The sequence below is a fragment of the Haliotis rufescens genome, unplaced genomic scaffold (assembly GCF_023055435.1).
Source record: "Haliotis rufescens isolate VD_foot unplaced genomic scaffold, xgHalRufe1.0.p SCAF_31, whole genome shotgun sequence".
NCBI lineage: Eukaryota > Metazoa > Mollusca > Gastropoda > Lepetellida > Haliotidae > Haliotis > Haliotis rufescens.
In genome coordinates, this window is record NW_025964013.1 from 2,884,933 (window position 1) to 2,910,562 (window position 25,630).

General features: G+C 39.6%; 1 protein-coding gene across 2 annotated transcripts in view; it reads left to right on the forward strand.

Annotated features, from left to right (window-relative positions):
- Positions 1-25,630, forward strand: part of LOC124136765 (P2Y purinoceptor 1-like) — a 91,036-nt gene that overhangs the window by 55,697 nt on the left and 9,709 nt on the right. Inside the window, exon 1 of one of the 2 annotated variants that reach the window (XM_048380606.1) lies at positions 21,184-21,431. The exons of the other annotated variant lie outside the window; for it this stretch is intronic. The gene's annotated coding sequence lies outside the window, so the exon portion shown is untranslated. Of the gene's footprint in view, positions 1-21,183; positions 21,432-25,630 lie in introns of those variants that run through there. 2 annotated transcript variants of the gene reach the window in all.

The window sequence follows — 25,630 nt, forward strand, 5'->3', positions numbered from 1 at the left end:
TTTAAAGCTGGGAACTGCGTTGTGTCACTAAACTCAACGACCTGTCTCATCGAAACACCAACACACTGTAGCGACGTGTCGGTGGAAGCGACACGGCAGCTCGTGGAGGACGTTGTAGGGGATTGTTTCAGCGGGACTTCGGCGGAGTGTATAGCGGGCGGCAGCGTGTAATAATGGTCAAACAAGTGGCCTGATTAAGTGTCAGAAACAATGGCCCCTGAACGCTGGGACCACTCCACTTTTATAATGGCAATAGTGCTGGTCACAGGAAACTATTTATTGAATCACTACAAAGCCTAAGGCGACATAATGAATAGGAATGATGTTGTTACGCACGTACGGAAGACAATATGAGATCTATTATAGACGACTAAACACAAGTTAGAGAGGGAATTAGCGACTGGTGTACATGTGTGGACTGGAATCAGCACTTTTGTCGAAATCGAGTCTGGACTAAGCAAACCGGTTCTTGATAGCATGCACAAGGATCCACGCAATCGAAACAAAATAATACATCTTCAACCAGGTCACAGATGTTGACCACTCGATCTAATTTTAGTTCATGTTTTTAAGAGCTTCAATACAGTTGACCCATTCTTCCCTTTAATCACAGGGCAGCGTAAAATTGATTCCACCATGAATTTAGAAAATACTCTCTTCTGGCTGTTTAATCCGAGGTTTCAAATCACCAAAACAACCTCTCCTAACACTTGATTTGACGCCCGCATCATCGCCGAACATAATATTTTCAGAAAAGTACTTTTTTCGCAATTGTTTTCGTTAGGTATTTTGATGTGTCCATTTACATGTTACAAATCCAGTGTTGTGGATAGTACAATGTTCAAAGTTATGACAAATTATGTTGAAAACATAATATACATCGACAAGGAAAGTGTATTTCTTGTTCCATAGACGACAGAGAGCCTAGCATTTGAAGTTTTATCATCGTTATTCGTCTGTGACGTCGGTAATCATGACTATTATAAATATTGTCTTTGACAACAGGATAGGTGTCATGCTTGTTGTAGGGGTTGACAAACATCGGGGACTAGGTGAGTGTATGTCTGCTTGCGTGACATCGAACAGTCTGATCGTTACTAAAGCTGTGATTGTCTGGTGCAGACTGGATGTTTTACATGATGCCATGGTATATTGTGAACATTGTTTAATGTGACCATGGTACATTGATGAATATGACTATGTTATATTGTGAATATTGTTGAATATGACCATGGTATATTGTGAATATTGTTGAATATGACCATGGTATATTGTGAATATTGTTGAATATGACCATGGTATATTTTGAATATTGATGAATATGACAATGGTATATTGTGGATATTGATCAATAAGACCATGGTATAGTGTGAACATTGTTGAATATGACCATGGTATATTTTGAATATTGATGAATATGACCATGGTATATTTTGAATATTGTTGAATATGACCATGGTATATTGTTGAATATGACCATGGTATATTGTGAATATTGTTGAATATGACCATGGTACATTGTGAATATTGTTGAATATGACCATGGTATATTGTGAATATTGTTGAATATGACCATGGTACATTGTGAATATTGTTGAATATGACCATGGTACATTGTGAATATTGTTGAATATGATCATGGTACATTGTGAATATTGTTTAATATGACAATGGTATATGGTGAATATTGTTGAATATGACAATGGTATATTGTGAATATTGTTGAATATATGACCATGGTATATTGTGAATATTGATCAATATGACCATGGTACATTGTGAATATTGTTGAATATGACCATGGTATATGGTGAATATTGTTGAATATGACCATGGTATATTGTGAATATTGTTGAATATGACCATGGTATATGGTGAATATTGTTGAATATGACCATGGTATATTGTGGATATTGATCAATAAGACCATGGTATAGTGTGAGCATTGTTGAATATGACCATGGTATATTTTGAATATTGTTGAATATGACCATGGTATATTGTGGATATTGATCAATAAGACCATGGTATATTGTGAATTTTGTGGAATATGACAATGGTATATGGTGAATATTGTTGAATATGACCATGGTACACTGTGAACATTGTTGAGTCCAGCGTGATATCGGATTCACGCACTCGATGCCTGGATACATGGTCTATCAATCGCGATCGTTCACCTTTAAATGTATGTAGGAGCAGCACATAAAAAATCACCTCCTTTTACCATTTCACCAGAACGTCTTTTAGCAAGGCTGAAAAATTACTTAACAACGTGCTCTCTCCATGGCTTCCGCTGATGGTGGTGATTTTCTGGTGGAAGGGTATCTCTTAACTGCAGTTCTGAATTTTCCGTTACTCTGGATGACACAAATGGTAATTTCGTGTGATCTGACCCCTACAGGAACACTCGCAAACACCTGGAGACATTTCCACATCAAGATGTCCTGATTACCGAGCGGAAAGATACAAAAGTGCATTGCCACTTCATTATTCAAACGTGAGAATGCATCCTGTACAATATGGCATTTTGTGCTGGAATAAACATAGTAGGGATAAGTCGACCTGTCTAGACACAATTTCTAGCATACTTGTGATAACACTTTGAGTCAGACTCTGGTCCAGTAAGGAATTGGGTATTTTTTACAAACGTTATCTTGTATTAAATGCTCTGTTATCAGAAACCCACATGTATCTTTGTTACTTCAGGCAGATTAATATAGATTGAAACACCAAGCTCCTCGACCTAATGTTCCCACAGCAGAACATGCACGCTGGCTTTGATATTTTATACGGTGTCTGTAAATACAATGCTTTGTATCGGTATTCCGTTTAATGACAAAGAGTTATGCCGTATCCATGTGTAACATAAGAATAATTAAACATTTCTGGATACCTTGGCTCAGTGGGGACACGAAAACAATAACCAACTAAATCAATTTCATACATCTGAACCGACAGGACAAGTACATTCATAACATCAACATGTAATGCTTGCACTTTCTGATCTCCCTTTCAAAAGTAATTATTCCGGCATATGATGAACTGCTGAAAGGTTCAGTTCAAGTATGTTGTGGTAGATTGGTTGACTGATGTGGCACCGCAGTATCAGCTGGGAGTGTTAGTGCCTCATCTATTCAATATGATTACCCAGCAAGAACAGGGGGAAGGTTGACAGTGATGAAAGGAAACATTCTGGCCGAGATACAGTAGCTTGTAAACAGTCTGTTGTTGAGAGAGCCATTTATCAGACCTTATCGATGGATCCTGGCAAACATGTTTTCTTAACCCAAATGAATTATAACATACGAAACTTTGCAAATCGGCAAAGTTTTGGAGTTCGTTTTTCATGCTACTACTTTGGCAAACTTTAACTGCGACTTTGACGACGACAGTCTTCCGTTTCACCACTGCTTACGGTATGTCTAGCAACATTGTCAATAAATGAGTGTGGCATTCTAATGACGGGACATGGCGGATGTGACGCCTGTGTACATGCAGTAAATTGACAAAGCGGAATGGGTAGTCATATCCTGTTAACAAATCAGAGTAACAATAAAAATAAATCTGTGCTTTAGGGATGGTCTCCCAAACAATATATGATTAAACAGAAATACATTAATGGTTTAAAAAGAGGGAAACAATGGCAATTTAAGCTACATGCTGAGCTGCCGAGTGGGTGATCTGGTGTTTAACGGCACATTGAACAGTATTAAAGTTATTGGAATCATACAATGGTTTCAGCTTCGTGCAGAGATTTCTTATGACTATGGAATTAATGGTTTTGTCGCTTTTATTTGATTATATCACAGCGTTGCAGCTCAACGTAAATTTACGTTAACCACTTCAGTGACACCCACGAGGAAAAGTGTTACATGTTAAAAGATCACCAGCTGGACGAAACACGGTCTCGAACTCACGACCAATGGTATCTTTGTAGTTAAAGGCTATACACAGAGTTTCAGCAGGGAAGTTCATACTTATCATCCCGACTAGTAGATTAGTGCTTAACGCCTAAGATGTAGACATGGTGCTATTCCTGGTATCGCATTCGCGATCCTGATATGGCTGTAGGTATATCAGTAAGCGCTTCTCGGAAACCTCACTCACAAGGATGGAAGTGCTGCGTAAGCATACGTGCCCTGTTTGTGCAAACTCTGAAAAAATCAATCATAGGGTTACAACATTGAAGTCCCCAACTTTGTACAAACAGTATAGTATGTTTCCTTGTTTTACCAGGTGAACAATTGACTTGCTTTTGCGTGTTGGGTTTACTTTTTTGCGAACATTTTGATTCATTAACACATGCTCATGAAACAGTCGTAATCGTTCAATCGACTCTGCGTTAAGCAGAGATTTATGAATATGGAAACGTCGGCATCGTACAATCAAGTATTTGATAGTGATTCATATACAAGTGTCAAACGACTCTTGTTCAAAATGTGTATGATCAAAGTTTTAACAGTCGAGGCCTCGGAACAGCTTTCAAAACAAATTATGGCAGACATGTGGAGGACGTATCGAAATGTGTCGCATCAGTGACAAATGCGATGTCCGATGCAGTTTCCTATTTTGATTTAGATTTTTTTCAGTTGAACTGTTGACTTGCTTTTTCATGTTTGTGACGGATGCCTCTGGTGGGACAGGATACGCTCATCCTTCCGAGGATTTGATAGTGATTCATAAACACAAGCACATGATATAGTCGGAATTGGACAATCGATTCACTTTTGGCAGATATTTCTGATGAATATGGAAGGGGTTTTGTCGCTTGTATTGTCAGGAACGCTTGTTTGGAAACGACATTTTAATGAAATTGCACATAGAATGCCAAGACACGGATTGGTTTTGTTTTATTGATTGTTGTTTATCGCCGCACTCAGCAATATTCCAGCTAAATGACGGCGGTCTGTAAATAATCGAGTCTAGGTCAGACAATCCGAACAGTAATTGAATGTACATGCATCTCAATTTGCACTTGAATGTTTATGAATCAAGAAGGAAACGCTCTGTAGCAGCGGGGTGAGGAGATAAATACACACATGCAAGTCCACATTCCCCAGATGTTAGAACAGGCTGGGTTAAACGCTTTACACGTCAGTAGTCGCACAAGTAATTGTGGCTGATGAAGCCTCGGACTATTTTGCTTTGCATGAGGGTAACGCCCCCACGTATCCAAATTCGGAAATGCGATTAGGGGCAACAGAGGGCTGTATATAATTGCTCACATTTCGTATAAAATCATTACACCTGGTTTGCAAATGTCGTATGTGATTGATGGACATACATATATACATGAATGGGGATTCATCTGTTACCATTTTGGCTGGTTTGATGAATTAAATTCCAAGCATCTGAAAAGGAGAGTGTTGTATTGTTGTTTACTACCGAGCACAATAACATGGTTAAACGCCAGGGGAGATTTACTAGCAAATGCTGGATCTGGCGTCGCGGTGAAGGAACCATAGAGGTTGGGGAATAGGTTACAGCTCACAGAAATAATTCGCCTTTCAACTGAAACGTGCTTCCAGCTATCTTAGCAGACTATATTATTTGGTGTTAATTACAAGCGGTTTTGGAAAATTAACTATTGTGGAAGCTGTATAAACCCCAGCTCCTTCGCCCGGACTTTCTGTCCACACTGGTATTAATATTAAGTTTTATTATTCCCCGCCACGAAGTGGAAAGGGGATGTAGGAATGGGTGTTGTCCGTCAAAAACCGTGAGAGATATTTTAACCAAACCTGGCAGATAGATAGGTCCAGTGGTGAACTGATGCCTCTGGATAGTTTGGGAATTTTGAAAAAAAATAAAATTTTCGAGCTTCCATAGAAACGACTTTGACTTAGACTTACAACGGCGGTAGTGCTCCTTTCCGGAGCAGATCTTGAAAACCGTACAATAATTCTTGCCTTGCACACAACCGGACATGTCACACTGGCGGGGCATATGATTATTTTATGCTTGTTGTCAGCTGCATAGAGTCCCATTAAACCTGCATCTTCCCTACCGCCTGCGTGGTATAGTGGTAGAGCGGCCGCCCGGAGAGCGGAAGGTCCGGGGTTCGATCCCCGCCTCGACGTACCAAAGAAGCTAAAAGATGGTACTTGTTGTTACCCTGTTTGGCACTGGGCATTGATGGGCTAAAACAAGGACTGGTCGGCTCAGTATACTGTGATACTGTGTCTGAGTGGGATATCTCAGTAAGCTAGCACTATAAATCGGACAAGTGCTTACAGTCACACACACACACACACACACACACACACGCGCTAAAAAAGTGCAATAATCTTGCCCCCTGCCCTCCCCAGAATGGCGAGGGTGCACTGCATCAGTACCTAGCAGGCACAACATGTACAGTTTGTCCTATTCTTACTACCAGGTCGTGCTCGTTTGTCGAACAACCAGAAGCCTTTACTTATTACATCCGACTGAATGGTGCATGAGAGTTGAGAATAGAGTATAAACATCAAGACTAGGGAGCAAGCAGTTTCTGTCATAGAAGATGAATATCAATGTACAACGTATAATAGGCAAGATAAGATGTGCTCTTAGCAAACAAATAATATTAAGCTTTCAAATGTCAGGAACCTTTTTGCGATATTTTCTTTAATGAGTTGATGCATATCCATAATCAAGTATAAGGTTTGTTTACTTCGGATAATCGTTGTAAGTAATCCTCACATTGAACAAAACTGACGCCAAGCCAGAAACTAAATGGTATTGTGAAGACATCACGCAGGGGCTACATCTGCGGAGTTATGGTGTTACGTGTGGTTGTTATAGATTTTCACTGGAATCGAAACTCCTGGCAACGGTGTGCGCTGTGTTTGATCCCTTTACGAATTGAAGACAAATTCATCAGTGTTATATTTAACCTCAGGAGAGATCGTGTTAAATCATCTTGTATCTGAGAGAGCGCTCCTCTGATCCAAAAGCGTCAAGACTGTGGTTAGACAATTGTATTTTCACGATCATGCCCATGAAAAACTGGTTTGATACAACAGTGATGGGTATGCCGCATATATCTATCGCAGCTAGAAATGTGTGGCTTGGCTGCATCATGGTTGATTAATTTATTATATATTGTCTACATCGCTACAGCGATTTATTGTTACATAGTTGTTTGAGGTGAGGTGAGGGTAGGTAAAATGGGCTTTAACTGTGCGTGCAGGTGCGTGTGTGTTGTGTGTGTCTGCGTGTGTGTGTTAGCGTGCGTGCGTGCGTGTCTGCTTGTACTAGCCCGCTTGTACTAGCCCGGGCTTATGCTGGGTTTATAGTGACAGCTCACTGAGATACAATGCCGCAGTTTAACATGGATACCCCACTCAGCATACTGACTCCGAGGCGACCAATTCTTGGTTTACATCTTAATGCCGAGCGCCAGGCAGGGTAACATCACGTACCGTCATAGTTGTTTGAAATCTTTTGATGTTGATATAGAAGCGACAAAACCTTTTCATATTCATCAGCAGTCTCTGTCAAACGCAGAGTCGATTGTACGTTTTCCAATTCGCGGAAATGTGAGCGTATCCTGTCACACCGGAGGCATCCGTCACAAACACATGAAAAAGCAAGTCGATTGTTCACCTTAAGAAACAACATATTTTACAAACCAAAATAGGGAACTGCATCGGACATCGTCTTTGTTACTGATGCTACAAATTTCGATACGTCCTCCACATGTCTGTCTTAATTTGTTTTGAAAGCTTTTCCGAGGCCTTTAATGTTGTAACTTTGATCATACACATTTTGACTCGCTTGACGCTCTTGTTACGTGTTACGGATTGTTACGTGTCGACTTCCTAATAGAAACAGTAAGATAACCCAAAAATCAATACGCAAACGAATTCAGTATGAAACCAATAAACAGCAAAGAAATGGAATCATACAATTAACAATTGTATCATAAAATTACCTAGGTTTACAAATCAGTACAAATTACTGCACTGCGATTACAATGGTAGCTACACAATAGAATGGCAATACAAAATTCAGTGACAGTACAATTACAATGGCTGTAAAAAACATAATAGCAGTGATAATAGCAAAAAATGTCAGTGATGACAATCTTCCCCCCCAGGCAGCAACAGTGGTCAAGATTAAAAAATAAGCCTCGGGTGGATATCCAGAGTGAAAACCGTGATTTTCACACATCCGCTGGTCGTGATGTAATGTGAGATGAGTGGCGTGATCTTGCTCATCTTATGTAGTTTAAATCCCTTCTAGAAGGTTCTATACCAGATTTGTCTGGCTGTTCTAGAAGATTCCAGATTACACTTGACCACAAGAGCATTTTCAAATGGTAACTTCCACAACACTGCTTACATAAGATAGCACTACATCCCTGACAACTAACCATTGTCAAAACACAAAGATGAGAGCGTCAGTACAATAACATTGTTTTCGACAAAAAGAAGATGACTATTGGAAACTTCAAGTGATCCTTCCTTTCCTCTTTATGTGTAGATCTAAATATCAAACAGACGAGGCGGTCTCACTTATCTCCCATATGTCCAGTTCTGGTGGGTAAGGGCGTTACCCTAGTGGTTAAAGCGTTCGCTCGTTACGCCGAAGACCCTGGTTCGATTCCCCACATGGATACAGTGTGTGAAGCCCATTTCTTGTATCCCCCGCCGTGATATTACTGGAATATTGCTAAAATCGGCGTAAAACCACACTCACTCAGGTGGGAAAATAAGTGGAAGAGAATTGCTTGTTTCATGTTTATAGAACTACATCCGATCATCGGATATCTGAAGCTTAAGTTGAACTACGTGGCCAAAATTACCATGTTTTGACTTTGCCAATCCGAGCCGAAATTCCAGTTCATATGCAATAAGGAACATATCGGCAAAGGGGAGCAGAAATGGCGCCCACAGTGATACCTACATATTGCCTTAATGTCTTACCCCCAACTTGTACACAGATGGTATCAGTGAGGATGTCCAAAATTCAACATATTGTTCTCTCAGTCAACTGCAGATGGCATTCGCTTACATTATTGACACATTGACCTGAAGAAGCGTTTGAGGCATGCATGTTTTAGTCACATTAAGTGTCTCATTAAATCACAAACTGATATCTGGTAGCATTCTTACACAACTGTATTCCGTACGCTTGACTTAATGACTGTAAACTGACAGTCGAATAACGACCAAATCTATCTGCGAGACATAGTTTCTTAAACGAGTGGCAATATGAGCCTATGAAACCTCCAAATATGTCCTTTGAAGTGATGGGTACAATAAATAGATTCGAATAATATTATCATCAGACAAATCAGTCACAGTGTCAGTGCACCGTAATACAACTGGCCGTAAAGTATTCGACGCCACAAAGGTCAATACGACTGACTCAACGTGAACGTGAAGCGATTTTATAGGTGTTGATATTCATAATTCAAGTATCCGATCATTTTAAGATGATCAAATATGTGTAATTTGGTGCCGAATTACGTTCATAGATAATCACAGAATGATGGAAAATGTCTAGTCGTTGAGTTGATCGTTTCCCCCTTCATTTTGTCCAGTTGGAGTAAGAGCGAGAATGATGTGAAAGATAAGCAGTCAGAAATTCTTAACTTTTTCAAATTAGCACAAGCTAAAAGTGCCCCAGTGATCATAAACAACGGTTATGCATTTATTCATGCGAGAGATTTCCAAGGCTTTTCCCCACGAATGTAGAAGTAGTCAATTGCTGTTTACGTTCTGTCAAGAAAAGTCTCATAAAAAACGTATGAACGTCAATTGACTCGTTCAAACGCATAGGGACTTGAGAATGGTGGTTATGTGACCGACATCTCGTCTTCAGGAAACTAACATGTCGTGTACACTTCACGTTAAGGTAAATTACATGATTGTGTAATCACCTCCTTTTATCTTCAAATCTCCCCTGAAGATCCCCTAAATCACCCCCTGATTTTCACTCAATGGAACTCAATCACAGATTAATCTTAGCGGTGGTCTGGTGATGATTGAACTATTTATCTGGACCAAGCCTTTTGTTTCGTATCTTAACACAGAAATGCCCAGCCTGGGGGGAAACGGTATTATTAATTCGAAAGCAGTCATGATTTGTGGGCATTCACATGTCAAAGTACATACTCGTCATATATGGACATGGCCATCACGTGCAGTTACATTACGCATTACGCACAATACGATCCCACAATGACCAATCCGTGACAATGCGACAAGTTACAGTGAAATAAATTTGCACTACGGCATATCTGTGACTCAGAGCAGCAAAAAAGATTTCTCATTTCCCTGAAGATTAGAACTTTGAGTAACGAAACACAATTACGGCCATCTATCATCCCCCAAAACATATGCTGCAATTATTTTTCACATTCCTTCCTAATTGGCACCATGCCCTTGTTGCGAGGGGCGTTAATCGCGACTGTAGCTGCGTTAACATTCATGTCCCCTGCTGGTAGCCATGGACAGGTTTCGTACTAAATAGTCATATCCCCCAGCATTATGTAATTTACCGTAATATTTCTGCATGATCTTCTAAATGTGTTATCGGTGGACTTCCCTTATTGGGAGTCCATGGGTGCCGGATGCAAGGATTGTTCCAGTGTAACTGCCGATGGCGGTGGGATCAATGAACAAATCAAGGGCCCGGACTTAAAAAAACCGTCGCATTATGGAACCATTGACATCCCCAATGTATTTTTTATCGCCACTCAAATTGCAATCAATGTCCAAGTATCTTTTTCATTAACCTTCCAAATGCCCCTTCCTAATGTAATCGATGGTGTTTGGTTAAAGGTGTATTTTTTCTATTTAATTAATCGAACTTCTTCAGATCATTCACTGGAAGCATCATTTTCATGTTGGAACATGGACAGTTAAATTTACTTCTCCCGAAGTAATAGTCCATATAAAAAAGAACCAATAATATTGTTCTGATACCCCATTACTGTAATCTGAAGGGGGCTCAATTGTGCTCAGTGCACTATTAATGACACAGGATCACATTATGTCCTAGGAATAACTTCTCAGGGAAGATCCTCATTCAATAACTCCTCGCTCCCTGCTCCTATTAACCCAACATACAGTATTTACAGGCTACAGTAATATTACAACTCTATTTAGAATTCACTTCACCGATGCTGCTTATGCCATACTTAATATACAATTATTGTTGGCGACTCAATTACTATAGAATTCGGAACTAAACTGAATTGCTGGTCCGAATGTAAAGCACTCACACGTGATGTGACTCGCTGTTTTCATTCTTTATGTGCCAATTACATAGATAGTAATGAAAGAAAATACAGATGTAAAACAATTACAAAATATTTTATGCAAAAACGCATACTTAAAGCTGGCGCTTATGATTAGTTTGTTGGTTTGTTTGTTTAACGCCACACTCAACAATACTCCAACTATAAGACGGTGGTCTAATAATTGTCGGGTCTGGAACAGACAATCCAGTGATCGATATTATGAGCATCGATCTACGCAATTGGGATATGATGACATGCGTCAACCAAGTCAGCGAACCTGACCACCCAATTCCGTTAGTCGGTTTGTAAGGATTGTTGAAGACCAATTCTAACCAGGATCTTCACAGGTTGTGACGCTATGAAGTTTACTGAAGAATGCTTCAAACTGTACATGTACAGTCAGGTCTACACTCTGACTCTACCCAGTGTAGCAGCGCTGTGGTATGTCAGCGAGGAACCATAAACATCCATTATACAAGGAGTATACATTGACACCTATGCTTTGTGTAGAGTGAATGAGTGAGTATGGTTTTACGCCGCTTTAAGCAATATTTCTGCAATATCACAGCGGGGGTCACCGGAAATGGGCCTCACACATTGTACCCATGTGGGGAATTAAACCCGGCTCTTCGGCGTGACGAGGAACGCTTTAACCACTAGGCCACCCGACCGCCCCGCATTGTGTAGAAGGCCGTCATGAACATGAAATCGGTTGACAATTGCACTTAGAACAACCTGAATACATGCCCGTGTTACAGGACTCTGTGACCCTGTAGGGTATCACTCTTTCAATGTAGCACAGGCATGGAGAAATCAGCAATCAACAGCTTTGTCCTCCACAATCAGTGGCATTACTAAAACGCTGCAAAAACAAGATTGTATCAATATTGCAAATGAGGATGTCCTTATTATACAAATACATCTGTTTCGAATCTCGATCACTCTCTGGAACACAATCTAGCGGCTAAAAGAAGCAATTATTCATTCATGAGACGAGACTCAATTATGACAATTGATACTTCTACGATCGTCTTTTTCAACAAAATGTTTACAATTCTATACGATAAACCCACGAGACTCTCACTGTAGACGCGATTGGCGTTCTTCGTGAAACTGTTTCAAAGTTTGATTACTTTTTAAACTTTTAAAGAGTCTATAATTCATTTACAGATTGGAATAGGAACAAAATAATTCGTCAAAGTAAAATCGTAACGCAGTCAAAGATTAAGATATAATTCAAGATGTGCCACTTATTGAGCCGACATTCGCGCTACTAATCAACAGAGTACACCTCTAGCAATTCTAATATTTACTGGCGCAAACTTTACGCAATTGACTACCTCTGCCAATTTGGCCTCTAATTGCTTGGCAAAATAAACGGCCCCTGGGCCCGTAGAACCACTTGATCTATACGTCTAGATATTGTTGACTTGCTAACAAGTGGCAATTCCCCTAGAATGAAATGGCAGACACAACATTGCTACATTTTATTGCCCGTCACTTTCTGTAACACATCTACAACGGATGTGGTGGCACTAGCGGCCTGGTAAGTACATGTTTGGAGCGTGTTCTGAAATGCCAGGGACATATTATGTCACATTTATACAAATTATGCAACCTATATTTGGCAACGATTTACCGACTCTCATATATCTGTGAATATTAGTGTTTCTGTTGTTTGGTATAGTCCACATTGTGTCCGACTGTACATCTGTAGAATGACTTTGAGGTCATAAATAGATCAAATACTATGCTTAATATGTACATAAGAATATCTTAATTATAAGGTTTGTGGTTTATGGGGTCTATTGTTGGAGGAAAAACTGGAAAACACCTTGACCTTGACGGATGATTCCTCTCAAAATATTAGAGGCAAAGACTTTGGAGTCTTTGGACATTACTGAAGTACTGTTTAGAGGGGAGTCCATCCACTCACTTAGTCACTCACTCACTCACTCACTCACTCACTCACTCACTCACTCACTAACAGATATACAATAATAAGTACCTTTGAATTGAATTAAATACAGTTTATCAGTATGTAGATGTAAACAATTGTTCCAGTTAACCTCATACAAATTCTCGTTCATATTTTATCAAGTAAGGTAAACGACAAAGTTATATGTTGTTAGCAAATTGAGAAAACACTGATTTAACAGTATCAATTGATCGTATCTCTCGTTAATTTCGCCTTGTGAACTGGTATCCTTTCCAGAACCAACCAGTGCCTTGTAGACAACTGTGCATACGCCGCAGACAACTTGTACCAGTTTGGCTTCAAACATTCCTTTTAGAGGTCACCGACAAAATGTCCACATAATCAAGGCTGGTGAAAACAGTGTTTCAAGAGCGAATCTTGCCAGTACACTACCATAAAATATACTATCAGAAATGTTTTACGGACAGTTTAGTCGATGTTCAAAGGGTATCTAAGGCTCGTTTGTTCGTCTTATCCCGCCCAGTTGAAACCACGCTCAAGTGTCAGTCAGACGTCGCCAACCTTGCCGTCCCTCCTGCTGCATGTCCGGCGATTGTGCCAGCTGAAAACCATCACGTACCACGGACTTTGTCATATAGTTTATCCACGAGGAAACGTGTGGCCTTACAGTCTATGTTTAATGTTTCTTAAGGATCACGCACATGTACGAGCATGTGCTTAACTCGGGTTTTAGTGAGTGAGTATGGTTTTACGCCGCTTTAAGCAATATTCCAGCAATATCACTGAGGGGGACACTAGAAATGGGCTTCACACATCGTACCCATGTCGGGAATCGAACCCGGGTCTTCGGCATGACGAGCGAACGCTTTAACCGCTAGGCTACCCGACCGTCACAATTCGGGTTTTGGCGTCGCGTTCAAGATTATTGCACTTATATAGTGACGTTCATATACTGACTCCGAGCCGACGAGACTTTGTCTTAGTCTTCACATGCCGAGCGCTAGGCAGGGTGCCATCTTCTTAGGTCTATTGGTATGACGCGGCCGGGGATCGAACATCCGCCCTTCAGCTCTCCGGGCAGACGCTCTACCACTAGACACGTTCAGGGAATCAGATAAAAAACAACATATGCATATCTATATACACATTGTGTCTGTGCTGAAGTATTTCAGCATTTGATAATACAATTACAAAGCAAATATAATTCAGTTTGTGTTTACATTTTAGGTTGCAATTTCAGCGTAAACAAAAACAGTGTCCTTGTGGTTAAAATACGGACGAATGGTAGTTCCGTATAGGTCGGAGTTCACACACCAATTACAGTGCGAATACCCAGAATACCTGAAAAAATGTATGCGCTCCCTGTGGAAATATTAGAATTATGTGCAACGATATGTTTCATCTGTAGATCTATCGATAAATACATGTATTGAATATTTCCTTACGAAATGGATCAACTACATATTGATCTACACTGACGTTTCTATTGACGCTGAATCCTTCAATATCTTTTCTCAACAAAATAGTTCACAATCTAGTGGCAAGCTGGTGCTTTTCTCATATAAGATAGATTTACATGATTTGTGACACGTGTCATTTGGAGCCGTTTAGGGTTATTTCCAGAACGTATCTCAACACAGTCCAACGTTTCCTGCCTTGATAACGTCTGAATAATGTCGCTGTTGTCGCTGCTATATCTGTGATACAAGGACATGCTTTTAGCATTAACGCAAGTAGGAAAACACTGTTACATAACTGAAAACTCATAGACGGTAATTTGGACATTGTCCATAAGCTTGGTTTGGTGTGCATGCGGCGCCTTATCTATGTAAAGCTGTTTGTAAGAGAGGTCCCGACGCGCTGGACATGTTCAATCCACCTAGGTGTGCAACTGTACCAAATACAGTGAGTACGGGGTGCAAGACTTGGGCAACGTTTCTATTGTCCAATAATAATGGTTATCAATCAATAGCACAGGTTCCGTGGTACCCCTCGGCATATCGATCTAGATTTCGAACCCGTGAAGTTTCGGGTTTGAATTGGCCTGGAGCAACCCATACTCCTCGTATGAGCGACAAGCGGGATCCGGTGGTCATCATCATATCCCATTCGCGTAGATCTTTGCTCAAGGTGTAAGTCACTAGATTGTCTGGTCTAGATTCGATTATTTACAGACCGCCGTTATTTTGCTGGATTATTATCGAGTGCGGCGTTCAACATCAAACAATACTGGAATTCGAAGCCATGATCATCAGATCGCACCTCCACAAGGCATTGACATTATTGCTAACCTGCTCTACTGTTTTTCTCAATAAAATATAGGAAATTTCTCATAATAGGTAGACCTTCTTCGAGTTATCACAGGATGTTTGCATTTCATCATCCGACAGGGCACTTTCACTGAGCAGTTCAATCTACAATCCAAATCTAGAAATCTCCAAAGTAAACATTTCAGTGATGGTCAAACCAAGCCATATAACAGTCAAACCGTGCGGATTCACCAGTTTTAAATACACGCCTTCTCACGACTCTTTCCACCAGAAATTACTTACAGATTTCAATCACTGGATTGTTATCGAACGTGTTGTCCAGCTGTGGTCAGAGGTGGTACTCCACTCTCCGATGCATCGCCGACTCTTACAGAATAACGCGAACTGTAGGTCGGGGACCCCAGGATATTATCTAATGAGATTGTTGGAATGAGAGCGTGGCGTGTGCAGGCGGGCAGCTTGCAGGAGGAGAAATAGTATTCCATTCAAACACAACCCGAGGATCAGTGGCGCCTTTTCATGCTTCTTTAAGACTATAATTCTGCATTAAAAGAACACGATTTTCTATAAGGTCTGGGGTCGCTTGAAGGTATTCCAGATACAGATCGCCACATCCTCCAAGGAAATAATGCGTTAGGTAGACTGATAAGAATCATAACAGCTTTCAGATAGGCATTGGCGTGAATTTAATTATCCGAAAGTCGATATATAGTCGTTATCTGTGGTCTACTTAATAATAGATTGATAACTGAAGCCTTGCTGTCTCTTTATGTTAAACGATGTTAACGCTACAAGCTATATTACGCATACAGTAATTAATATAAATGTTCTTATTAGCTATACATAAAACGATTTAAATTATGATATTTTGGTATTTCTTATTTTAATGAAATTACTAGCGTCTTAAACACGTATAAAAATGTTGATAAACTATCAGTGTAAACCAGTGTTCATAAAACCACTAATATCGCTGTGTCTGGGTAAGTTTTATGTTTGGGAATGTGGTAATTGTAATAGTAAGGTTCTGCTCATTTAGTTGCTGTAGTTCAACAAGTGAAAGGTTCTCGTGCAAAAACATACTGACGGAACGCTTTGTTGCTATGTTGCGTTCTGTTAGTATGTATGTCCTCCGTTTTGCATGCACGTCCTATTCCAATAATTTTCTTTAAGGTAGCGGGCATTGACGTCATGAACATAGCAAACAAAATGGTTGATTCCTTGTACCATCATCGCTTCCGATGGCTCCATTACCACGTCGTACGTGCCAAGTATACAGACAGGCTCTCCCTTTCGCCGGTATCTTTATCAGAAGTAGGACAACCGGGGCATCCAAGACATTCTGATTAATAGTCGGAGTGACAAAAGTAGTATAAAAGATATCAATGATCACCTCAGCTCTGCCACTGGCAAGCCTCTGTTCCACTTGTCGGGGTTACCATCACGCTGATAGTTCATTACGGAGTCATGCATACAGAATCTAGATATCAACACCCTCGTGACCGACTAACAACATGACACGGCGCCTTGTGAGCTCCATACCACTTTCTCGTAGCTAATGAAGCATGAACACTTGTCAATTAACAACAGTAAACGAAGACAAATGTGCTTTGTGTGTCGGGGAAGAGAGTAAACCGAGGACTGACGTTGTAGTTGAACTGCCTTGCCAACATTGACTGATGGATGGATGGATGGATGGGTGGATTGACGGACGGATTGATGGATGGTTGGATGGATGGATGGATGGATGGGTGGACGGACGGACGGACGGACGGACGGACGGTCGAATGGATGATGGATGCATATGGATGGATGGGCGGGTGGATGGATTTGTGGATAAGACGTCTCAGCACTAGACTGCACTTGCATGTTCTTCACGTCGCATCGCTTTATAGTATATGGGTGAGCTCCTTGTAGCCTACAGCGCCACATTGAGATTTTATCACAATGCAATAAATATGCATATCCCCGAGCATTCTTTTGCCGCCTTTTGTTAGAAGAGTTGACTAATATCTTTATGACAACAATAGCCTAACACTTAATACAGTAATTATTACTGATATCATGTTGCATTTCTTGCAAGGGTTTCACTTTGTATATATGTACGTTTTGGACAATGAGGTTTTATTGATAATGTTATGATTATCTAAGTACTCTATGAAATAATTTAATTTGTGCCCATTGGAATCCCTCCGCAAGAGACAACGTTTAGTAAAGAGATCCTGTTTTTTTCATAGATTTCCCCCTCTATTAACCAAACGGAATGGTCGTCTCGTAGTAATTCATAACCTGACCGATAGCAATAAAACATTAAGAGGGTTGAAGGGAAATAATATATTTTCTCAATACGTTATCATCCGTTACGCGTTTACTTATTTGCATCAACAAACACGGACACATAATTTGTATTTCACAAGGCATGCCGTGATGCAAAACGAGTGCACCGTGGTCACACGTAGTCTTGCATACCAGTCTACAGACTTAGAAGTTTCAAGTTCTGTGAAAAGTCTATTACGCATATAAGCACATACCTATAAACAGCCGTAGGCACGTTCTTCGTAATAAATTACCATCACCATGCAGGAAATGTGACTACTGAATAAACCTCTATCATTCTTATCGGACATGTGTTACATATATTCTTGTTAATGTATGCCCTATGCTATGCGGTGACGCCGGATATCAATATTACAGATGGGCGTATTGATATTCAATTGTGCTTTCAGCTTTATGATGTTACTGCTCACCACTTTCAATATAATCGTTTATAAACGAAAGGAAACGATTTATTATTGACTGTGACAATAAACACTGTTAATATTTCTATCGTAGTAGTCAGTTTATAGTTTACTTTATACTAGTATATGTGTGTATAAGTAAATTATTGTTAATCTTATTATAAGTATACACTCTCGTCATATGCCAATGATAATATACCAACATCAAATACTTACCGTGGGATCCTGTGGGATCTGAATCGCGCGCATATGTAACGGTTGAACATACCTATTTGTATAACCAAAAACGTTTTATTTTGTATCTGTATTTATTACCCACCGTTGTGGGTGTCAGTAACACTTCACCCCCCTTGATATTCCCCCACCCATCTTCAGCGACCATTAAAGCGTATGTTTATCCGAGCATTTGCCATGGTTAATGCTTCGTGAATAAGTTCTAATTTGTTATCAGTGATACTGTGTGTGTACTTAATAAACGTTCAATCTTTATAGGGTCGATGACCTGCATCAACCAAGTCAGCGAGCCTGACCACCCGATCCCGTTAGTCGCCTTTTACGACAAGCATTGTCGCCTTTTATGGCAAGCATGGGTTGCTGAAGACCTGTTCTAACCCGGATCGTCACGGGTCCAATCTTTATGAGTACAAAAGAATATGATTACTTGTGAGGTTAGTTTTGATGAACTGAATTCACACAGTGTGGATATACCCGGGGCCCCCTGTAGGGGTCGATTATGGGCAGATTAACAGCCATCACTGATAAGTGTTCACCCCACAGACAACTGGTCACATACAGACTATAGACACTGATGCATATACCATAACCTCTTCAACCTGCAGGGTGATTGGGCTCGAATTTTCTGTGAGTTTGTGCAGTACTTTGACGTATCGCAGGGTTCGCGAACAATTATGCCTGAAGTATAATCACGAGTACCATCACAACGCCCATCGCCGCGCCGGATGAATTTGAACTTCGTGTTGCAAATGAAGGTAACCTCACCCATCCACTTCTTCCCCTTCCTGATTGAAAAGATTCATTTAAAATTTCTTAAACTAAGCTGTGTTTTAGAAAGTCAACCCAATTGTTATGGTTTATGAAGATCTAGGTAGAATACCCTTATCGATTTATTAGTTTCTGGCACAACCCCGAACCTGCATCGAAATTATGGAAACTTATCTATCAGTTTTCTCCTTTGCAATTACTATCTAATAATCAACAAAATTTAAGGCAAAAACTTATTTATGGTCTATCCTATCATTTATTATATTACCCCAAAAGCGAATTAAGCAAGTGGGTATTATGTTCAGGTAGTAAAGGCTATAAAAGATTAGTTTTATAAGAGATCAGACGCCGAGAGAAGTTCAAAAGGGTATTATAAATATTTAAAAGATACCCCTTCATTTGAAAACGTTCTTCTTCTTCTTCGATCTTAACACATATATCTTATTCTGAAATAAAGAACATATAACCAAATTCTACCTGTCGTTGGCGTGGTGTGGTGAGAGAATGTAGGACATGTAAACTGTGTATGTCGCCATCTGTCGCCGACGAACTTCTCTACCTGTTTAAATGTGAATCCAGATTCAAATTCATTTCAAAGAAATACACGCAATTTCCTAATATCACAAAATACCAAAACTTGTTGAGTACCAGAAATGTATAGGAATTCAAGAACCTTGCAAAATAATTTACAAAAAACAGGTAAGAACCTTTATGTTTGACTGTTGACAGATAATGTTTGGTAATCTGTAAACTGGCTTATTTCTGCATGTGTTTCTGTTCAAGTATTCATGCCAATGTTATGCCAAATGTTTAAATGCCTCAAACTTTTGTACAGTCTAACCGACATCCTGTAAAGTACAAATTATTATCACCCTGGATGATTATTTTTGATAAATAAATTGAAGTGACTAATTGTTAGAAATGTAATCCACAGTGTCGTGAATGTTTGATGCACCGTTATGGGTGTTGCATCTCGATAATTCCAATTACTTTCACAACACAATAACCGCTGATTCGTATGAGACCACATAAGCTGCATGGCATGCTTCGATGAGCCGATCGTCTCTCGGGTCTCCTCGCCTATACTAAACGCAGCTTGATTTTACAAAGTCGAATGCAAATGTTTCTATCTTGGTATTGTTTGTGGTGCCAATTATGGACATGTTTTTAAATCTGCATTTCATCTTTTCTCATAATCGATCTCGGAGTATGCGGTGCACTTTATTGCCGGGTGTCAATAGCGAAAGCAGTCGATGGTCGACTTCGGTTGTATTCACACACCTCAATGTCTTTTCCAACGATGAATGTGGACGGTGTGCAAATTCAAGTAACTAATACATAAATTACTATACTCATCCCCGTTAGATACCGTTTCCTTTACAACTTGTGCATTTCAAAACGTATAAGAGGAGTTTTCTCTTTCTTTCTTTGTAATAAAACTGAATCGAACGAAGACGCGCCTAGTAATCTATATTATGTATATCAAGCAGACTATAATGGATCAGCAGTCGTACATAATCTACAACGCTTGGCTGCATTTCCATCTTAAAGTCAGTATCCGGTGTACGAACACATTGCCATTAGCTTGCAATCAAAGTTAACTTTGTTCTGCATATTTTTAATATAATGAGACAGTAAACCATTTGACGTTGCAGTATTTGGAATTAAACTGAGATTTGCGGTGGCACAAAGTGATAAATATTCCAAGGCGTCTCCTGTCGGGTCCCCTGGGTACGAACCACCTTAAACTACATCTGCACTTACAACTAATACGAAAAACACATCGTAACCTAACGTAATCGAAAACCATTAATTGTAGCGGAAGCACTTCATATAGAGCACCCACGGGGTAAATCCCGCTGGTAATCTCTATTGGCGGAAAATGTCACGTGTGGAAACACTTACCCCTTATTGGCTGAAACCATACAGCCATCAACTTTGAAGAGAAATTAGATTTAAGGTTCTATTAGGTTCATATGGCGCAGATTGTCAACACACTGATCACGGGCTGGTAAGAGCAAGGACCATTTGACGATGTGCCAATAACATACAGCTTGCCTGGATAGAGGAAATAATGTCATCATTGATTCGCCTTTTGTGCGGTTTGTGAATCATAAACTGACGCGGACCATCAACGAGGAGACTGCCTTGGACACCTTGGCTTATAGCCCAGGACTGGATATATATGTATAAGGTTTTCTTTACTGCGTATAACAATTTTAAAGGGATCATATAGAAGATACATTCTGGTAAGTCATTCTTAAGGATTTTATAATATAGATATAATATTGTACAGCATCTACTCTTTTCGGGGTTATAATTTGAATTTTACTTTCATCGGATCAACTGATTCAGGTTATGACTGGCTCAATGATTATTAGTTTAATTGCAATAAACATGATAACGCCAATATCTTTTAAATGATCTTATGTATATGTATATTTATGTGCGTTAATCGCAGATCATGACAAAGTATTGATAAGTGTTTAAAGCATAACAACCCATTTGTATGTGTATCTCTTACCTGCATGTGCAATGGCTGCGTATGCATAAATTACATATGTGCAGTTGGATACTCTGCGTCATGATCTACGCACGATCTATGTTTTACGCAATAATTAAGTATGATGAGTGTGCAAATAGTACATAATATACATGTATACGTCCACATACAAACACAAACACAAACGCACACGCACACGCTCTCTCAAACACACAATCACTAAAACTAGAACATATATTTCAGATACATTTTAATTTAATCCTAGTGCATAACCGTAAAAGTTCAATATATGATGAAATATTATTTAATCCATGTTGCCTTTGTCTTTGACCGTGCAATGATTAATGCATAGTTAATTCAACCCGCGGAGTCACTTACACACAGTTTCATGTGCATAATGGTCGTTAATGATCGGTATAAGGAGAGCGGGTGATCTCTTACTCACAATTTTGTAATTTCCTAATCTATTTTTAATATTTGGTTTAATTGTTTGTTGCTTAACGCCGCACTCAGCAATATTCGTGCCAGATACCGGCGATCTGTAAATAATCGAATATGGACCAGACACTCCAGTGATTGACATCATGAGCATCGATCTACGCAGTTGGGATACGATGACATTTATCGGCCAAGTCATCGAGCCTGAACACCCGATCCCGTCAGTCGCCTCTTTGGTATCTCTTAGGTTAGGTATCCTTTCCTTGATCAACGAATATGTAGTCCTTCATTAAATAAGTACATTTTATGCTTCACTTTTCACATTTATGAACGGGCGCTTCGCTCAGACTGCATGTACTCCATCCATGCACATGCCTCTCTCGTGGCGTCATGGATAACTTGTGGAATTAACAATGACAAATTTACTTACATCAAGACGAATAGTTTATGAACGTGAGCAGAGTTGCGTCCCTTTGGTACACCAAAAATCTATGATTGTAGGTTCGAATCCCGGTTCGCCTCGATTATGTTTCTAGGTTTGTCAGCACCATACCCGTGCTCGTTGGTTTCACCTAAGTGGTAAACGTCTGAGACCTCAATCACTTCGGGCTTTCCTCCCACATTAAGCCGACACGCAATAATGTTAAAAGCGGCGTTAAAACCCAACTCACTCACTCACTATGAACGTGAATATTTGTTGTCTATTGAGTACGTTATTCTGTACATTAACGTCACAATATTTTGGAAACTTTTCGTTAAAATTACTCTTGTCTTTATCAGGGCAAATAAATATCTATGCATTTGATCAATGAGCTCGATTTGGTCCAATATTCATTGTATATCTGCCCCAGGACGTCAGCCCATGACAAACGAAGCATTGTATGTCTGCAACATGTAGAGACACCATCAGGTCTGCCGACAGACCTGTCACACACACACACACACAGACATAACTTCGCTTCCCCCACTTCTCAGTTATTGCCAAGGAAACGCTAACGTCACTCTTCCAAACGAACGTGGCGGGAGAGAATGAATATTTGGCAATGAGTTGCAGATATTATTGTTGTTCGTTTTGTTTCTTATTTCTGAAACTGAACGGACTGAACTTAAACTAACTTTAGAAAATAAGTACACTATTTGTTAAAATTAGCTTCAGTGGTGATACGGCCTTTTCAATCATCAAAGGTGATTATTGTGATTTGATACTTCTGACTGACCGATCAGAGTTGGGTCATGTTCAACTTCATGGTTGAATGTCGCTTCAACCCACCAATCATATCTCACGAAATAGTAAGCCGGGGGAGACAGGCATAGAGGCATTACTGAAATATTGGATCTGTTGTGGGACAGTTGTTTGGACATGACGCGAGGGCACCAGATACTATTACATTTCATCCAGCTACGTATAGTTTTACACAAAATATTTCAATCAGTAAACGCTAGCGAGAGATAGTTTCATGATAACTGATATCAAGTGAATATATTATTTCTCATTATAGAGGTAGGTGACCTCTAATGTTAGACTAATTAATGTGCAATCCAAATTGGCACACTTATTTACACGTTTGGTCACGTTCCCTTCCACTGTGTTCTGACGTATACGATGTTTAACGTGACATTACATAACATTACATTCTAGATCTGAACTGCTTCCAAGCATCTAAGTGGGTTGAAACATAATACATGTTTTGATTTTTTTCAGTTGAATGAAGGTATCGATAAATACATAAAACATGACTGACTCTTTTAAATATTTATTTTAACTTCAACTGAATAATTTTATCAGTTTTATACAAACCTCTGAACCATTCACAATATTGCCCATAAATCGAATACACAATTAGATTTACTGGATAGCCGAAAGCGTGGTCATTATATTATAGCATGTGGGTCACTGAAAGCTTTGCTGTGTCGATTAGATCGAATGATTCGCCAAGCTGGCCTAATAACTGTAGGTCATGTGTACTTGGTGGTTTTGGGGCGAGCGTGGCCGACTTGTCTACGGAACAGCGTCAGACACGGATGTTGATTCTTGGTACCATACCCGTGTTTCTTGGTTTTACCAAAGTTATAAAAGTAAAATGTTCCCATTTTTAGGCTTCGTGAAATTTGGGGATAAGACATTGAGGTAAATAGTAGTGATCAGTTTCTCCGATCATGCAAATCGGATTTTGTACTACTATTGTTAAATCGAAGAAAACACACTCTGCCAAAACGTTCAACCTCGGTTTCAAATATAGAGAGGGTCTCATTTATCTCAACAATGCCAAGATAAATGAGTATCTTCACCTCATCTAGCCACCAGCGTTGGAAATCAAAGAAGCTGAGAGAGTTTACAATGCTTCCTATCTTTGGCTGTGCTAGGAGATTCATAATATCGGCTACCTCTGTACCAAACTGTATGACAAGAGGGGTGATTTCGATTTTTCAATCTAACTTTCCACTTCCCGTGGAGTAATATATCATCAGCTCCAGCTTATGGCGCCTACAATTCTCAGTTGTTTAGGTACTTTAGTGCATGTACATTTTATTCATATTTCGTTGAAAGACAAATTTTGCTTACAGCTAAGTTCTTTTAATCACGGCTCTACTATCAACGCCTGTACAGTCCAGAAATGTTATTGTGGACATCCAAATGAACGTACTAAATGTGCCATGCCGCTTGTCATCATGAGGCGCAATGCAAGGAACTTCACGTGGAGTTTCCACACCATGGCACTCACTTGTAGTACATGGTACTGCATGTTGTTATTATAAATGTTCATGATATTGATAATGTTAAAGTACTTGCTCCTCAAATTGCCATACAAAGGACAGATCAAACGAAAGTGTTCGTCTTCGTTATCTTTCTATAAACTAACAGTTTTACAATCTAAACTTAATCTTTATTTGTGCACAATATTTTCCCATCGTACTCAATATGTAAATTATGATTTCCATAACGGAATTTACTTCAACATTTCTTAAATAACTGATTCTTAATGTTTACTGTGTATTGTTCTGGTCGTAATACCACTTTACACTGCTCATCAAATCTTAATTTAACTTCCACATGTAGATTACAAAGCCAATTTTGACATGATACATCTTTCAATCGATAAGCAAGTGAAACAGAAATTATTTTGCGCGTTTCCAATACCATGTTATAACCAAACGATTCCGCATCCATGGCCAAACAAATCCGACTCTCGGGCATTATCTGATGGAAACAACATATTATAACAAATTCTGGGGTATCATGTCATGGACAACAATTATATCCAGTAGGATATACATTTCATAACACACACTTCCTAATTCACCAAATACAGCATTATTGCTGGTAATACTGGAACACCTGAAATTCGTTCACTGACATATAGCTGAACCCTTACCATACAATAATGTTACATGTTTACGTCCCCTTTATCTACTTCACAGGCGTAAATTAAAATGGGTGCAATCATTCTGTAAAACACCAACATTGATGGATCTACATAAAGGAGACCAGTGAGACGGCCTCATCTG